Below are 4,976 nucleotides of genomic sequence, written 5' to 3'. Positions count from 1 at the left end.
GTTTCATTTTAAGAATCAGTGAAGAAAAATGTGTAATCAGTGTATTAATTACTCATACTACAGAAGTATTCTAAGATACAAGCTAGTGCTCAGATTCCAGTATGCCAGGTGTGTTATGAATTCATTGGAAAACATGATCTATGAAAGGAAAAGGTTGGTGTAAATAAAATAACTAAACTTTTCACTTTGTGATATGTTATATCAGCAACCTGCACATTTTTGTAAACATTTCCTGAAAGTCTCCCTGGCACAGACCATACAAATGCACTGAGCAGCAGATGGCACCCAGCAGGCGTCTGCATGAAATGCTGCTCCTGAAGAGATTTCCAAAAGCAAGTGCTCTGCCTTTACCTTTGATCTTTTCCCCAACCAAAAGCATGTTGTGTTTTTGTTTTATTCTATTCCCTCTCTTACTACCTCATTCTCAGCCACAAATGCATTCTACAGAATTTCTGCCCTTCATGTTTTTCAGCTGTGATGAGGTATTTGAAACTTGACTGGCAAGGTTAAATATATTATTTCATTGTCTACACAGCAATTATTAACAGGAATCTTTCATTCTTCAAGTCGTCCAGAATGTGTCTGATGGCTCTGATTATGAAGACAAGACCTCCAGTTACTGAGTAGCATAGTTAATCTTAATGTAAGCCTTATAAAATTAGGCAGCCATTTGGAAGTCAGAAATTTTGTCTCATAAATTGTTATAGATGTTGTGCCAGCTTATCAGCTGTTTAATATTCGTATAAAGATATTACTAATAAAAATAAATATAGATTCCTGAAAATCTTCAAGTACTTAAAGAAAAGCATATGTCTCACAGTACAGTTTATGTGTGCTGCCATGCTACCTTGTTAGCAAATACAAAGGCATAATACCAGCTGTAAAACAAAAGTTCACCATCTGAAGTGGAGAGAGAAATTTTAGTACTAATGTGGAAGTAAAGCTTGGCCATACAGAAAGAAAATCAGGTTGTGAATATTAGAGAATGACAGTGTTTCTCCTGTACTATACACCCTTTTCTTTCCACAGCAAGAGTGAGCTGCCTGCCCATGTTTCTGTAAGGAATGTCGAGAGAGAATAACAGGCACATACAGCCACGTCAGGATCAAGCCTAGCATTTAAGCTTATGTTTAAAATGAGGTGGCACAGAGGTTCTCAAAGCCTTTTTCTTGATGATGGTGTTATTTTACTTTATTTCTGTGTAGTCATACTCATTTGGGCAATGAATTGTCTATTTATTTATTGAAGCAGCTGGATTAAGAGGTACCATCTTGGCTGTTTTTAAACAGCTGCTGTAATTGTCAAAGGGATCTGAATAGTATGTTTCCAAGAGAAAGAGAAAATGCAGTCCATGCAGGGATAAATGAAGAAGTGTTCCATGAGATTTTCTAGTAAGAACCAAGCCACGATGTGAAAAATGTGACAGCATAGAGGATGGAAAGGAAGGTAGCATGTTCCAGATGATAGGGCATGCAAAGAGCTCTCTCATGCTTTCAGGCACCACAGTAATTCTCATTTTTTAATCCAAAAAGAATAGTCACTCACATCATTTCCTTCCACGGCAAAGAGCTGACTCAATAACACAAGCTTGTATGTCTGCTTGGGGTTATAGATCACACAGTCATTTCCTTCCTCTCTTGTTCAGCCCTCACATCTAGTCCTTTCCCTGTCAGGAGGGAGTCCAGGTCACTTTACAAGCCCCCTCACCTTTCCTGGAGACTGCCCAGTGAGCTGTGGTCTGCTGCTCCTGTTTCACCCAATTAGTGCCTCTCAGTGCAGTGTCTCCTGTCAATCATTGTCATGCCAGTGGTGTTGCTTCCAGCAATGCCAGCTCGACAAAGAAGAGACAAACAGTCTAATGGTTGCCAGCAGCTGAAGCAAGGGTGAGGTAGAATAACCGTTTCAAGTATTTTAGTCATTTCTGAAATACATACACAAGAACAAATTGCTATACATGTATACGGATGGCAAAATGACATCCCAGTTTAGCTCTTTGATACCAGCTGTAGTTCATTCCTATGGCCAGCAGCAGGGGTGTTCACTAATTGAATGGAAAGCTTTAGGATTTGCCTGTGCATCCTCTCTTCCTTGGAAGCCCGAGTCAGTCAAGCACAATGCTTCCATGGCAGGGACTTTTGCAGCTCCTCAGGTTCAGCGGGACTAGCGCTACATACCAGCAGGAGTCACGTTCACAGTCTGGCCCACAGAGACCGCAGGCCCTGATCTCTGCCATCATGTGATTAACAAGGACAAGCAACAGCTGTTTTACATTTAGAGACAGAAATTAATTGTTCTTGATGGGAAAGAAAAATAAATGAGTCTCTGAACAAACCCACCTGCAAGCACTACTGAGTGCTTCACCCAGGTTCTTGTTCCAAGCAGTCTCTGGGCTACGTGATATGCTATGAAAAAGATGTTACCTCCCCGTTCACACCCGATAACATTTCTGCAGCTTCACTACACTATTTAACTCGTCTGTTCACAGCTGCAGCACAAACTTTAGATTTTGTTTCCTTAGGAGTGCCTGATGAGAAAAAAAGCATCTCCTACCTTACCAAGACTGACTTTGACTTACTAACCTGATATTTAATGGCTGAGATTCATTTCTTCCTGCGTTGTTTAAAATTTCCTGATCATATACTCTCTAACTAGATCATAAATCCTGAAGATAGGATGGCAGTGTCATACTTTATATGCTGAGATGAAATCCTTCATCTGCAGGCATGCAAATTTCCTGCAGATACGTGATCTGGTTTATGTGTGCACACTAAAACACAGAAAGTAGTTGAGTCACTACTTGCAAAAATCAATTCAAAAACTAAACAAAAAAAAATCCCCATTTCCAGTTTCCTGCTCTAACAACAGTTCTGGTTTCCTAACATGTGCTTAGCCTGTGTTATAATAGTAGCAGTATGAAGTCTACTACCACTGAAAAAAAAACATCTTTAAGCTAAGGTCCTCAAAAAGTCATCTTTGCTCCTGGATGCCATATTTCCTTTAAACCACTTGCAGATTGCAGGCAATTAATACAGATTGGGAACCTCTCATCTAGTCCACTTTCCTCTTTGGATGATCAGGTATGTTTTGACAATTCATACCAGACGTGTTTTAAATTATTCAAAGATGATGATACCACTGTATCCTTAAGCAGTCTGTTCCTATACTAGCATTAGAAAATTGACCCTTTCCATTTTCCCTTAATGAAAGTGAAATGATATACTACTTGTCCTAGTCTCCATAGACAGAGAGAACAATTCAATGGCAACATATATGAAAAATGATGTCATCTTCATCTCTCCCTCAGTCTTCTCTTTTCCTTGGAAAATCAATCCAGGTGCTTTGTTCACATCTGCTGCCATTTTTTGTCACTCTTGTCTGGTTTCATTTTACAACAGCTTTCCCAATTAATGAATTTCAGATCCCGAGATAATATATTTCAGCTGAATCATTAGTGCTAGCTGGAAATAAATAATTGCAATCTCTATTTTAACAAAATTATATTTATTTTATATTTTCCTGTCATAACATGACCTTACTGACTGCCACAAACTTTAGTGTCCACTGTACTTCTTACAGACCTGCGTTATGGAATCTGTTATATACTTGTCTTACTACAGTCCTTAGCAATTATTTGATTGGATTTCATCTTCCATTTATCTTGTATCTGACTGGTCAATCATACATGGAAAGTACCAGCCTCAAGCTGAAAAGCTGAATAATATATAATACCTCCAAAGCTCAAGCTTGCTAAGGAGAGAAAATGGGTACAGTAACTCCACCTGACAGCAACGACTTAGAATCTCTAGTCCAGGCGTGTTAATAATTTCCTGTTAGAATAATACTTAAAGAAAAATTCAAATATGAAATGCTAATATAAAATGTTACAGTTTATTAACTGGAATGTGGCTCATTGACCTGTTTAGTTTTATATCAATGTCAATATATGTGGGATTTTTAAGCATCATTATATCCTGTATTCTTGTTGATGCTTCTCCATGTATTGCTGTGGTAACATATTTGGCACAAGGGACATATATAATGCTAGCATTTCTATGATATACATACCCAATAAAAGCTTTTTTCAATTTCATTATTTTGACAGGCAGATTCCATTAATACATCCACAACAATCATGTTCCTTTTCTTCAGAATCTAAGGGAAGAGGATTATTAAAAATTACAGACAATACCCCCATACATTTAATCTCTCCAAATTCACTTTACAATTGCTGTCAACATCAATAATGTCAGATGGTATAATCAGGTTTCCACAAAGCATCAGAACTTGGGTATTCTCCAGAGGGGCTTTCTTACCTCACCCAACAATGTAGCTGGTTTGTTTGGGGTTGGGTTGGTGGTTTTTTTTCGGTCACATACAGATGCTCCCAAATGCATGTGGAAAAGCTGTGTGCAGTGTGATGGCCAGTTTGCAGCTCCTTCGTTTCAACCCATTCTCTTTTTCTCCTTCCTGTACCTTTGGTCCACGTTTCCGTTTCAAAAATTGTTTCATAGGTGATGTGAGGACTAGGTCTTCCAATACTACATGAGCTTTTCTTTGGGAGGGAGCTTAGAGAATCTGCGTCCCTCAGCTTTCATAGCTTGGATGTCCGCAACAGAAGCACGAGGCTACTAGCCGGTGAAGAAACTACTTAAGAGACCATTGAGAGCCTATTTGTTTGCATCACTAGTTTATCTCTCAGTGTAGGACGTAAGTTAAAATAATTTATATGGACAAGTAATAGGACAAGTAATTCTTTTTCTGTTTTTTTTTGTTTTGTTTTTGTTTTGTTTTGTTTGTTTGTTTGTTGTTGTTATTGTTGTTGTTGGTTGGTTGGTTTTGTGGTTTTTTTAAGGATTTTTAAAGAATCTTTGTTGCACTGTTATGCTGTATATATACAGTGCATGAAAAGCATTCTCATTACCAGCATGTATGCTGCATGTCCAGCTGCTCTAGTGGCACTCTTAAATCCAGTTAAA

At 38.3% G+C, this 4,976-nt stretch overlaps 1 long non-coding RNA gene across 1 annotated transcript; it reads right to left on the bottom strand.

Moving 5' to 3' along the window:
• Window positions 1-663: 663 nt before the first annotated feature.
• Window positions 664-2,218, bottom strand: LOC137865482 (uncharacterized). Its single transcript, XR_011101920.1, has 2 exons — window positions 2,001-2,218; window positions 664-1,921 (listed from the first exon to the last, which is right to left on the bottom strand). It is a non-coding gene; the product is annotated as an uncharacterized lncRNA (long non-coding RNA).
• Between the last annotated feature and the right edge of the window lie 2,758 nt (window positions 2,219-4,976).

This window comes from Anas acuta, chromosome 16 (assembly GCF_963932015.1).
Source record: "Anas acuta chromosome 16, bAnaAcu1.1, whole genome shotgun sequence".
Classification (NCBI taxonomy): Eukaryota; Metazoa; Chordata; class Aves; order Anseriformes; family Anatidae; genus Anas; species Anas acuta.
Note: the sequence above shows the minus strand (reverse complement) of the source record. Positions and strands in the feature narration are given on the sequence as shown.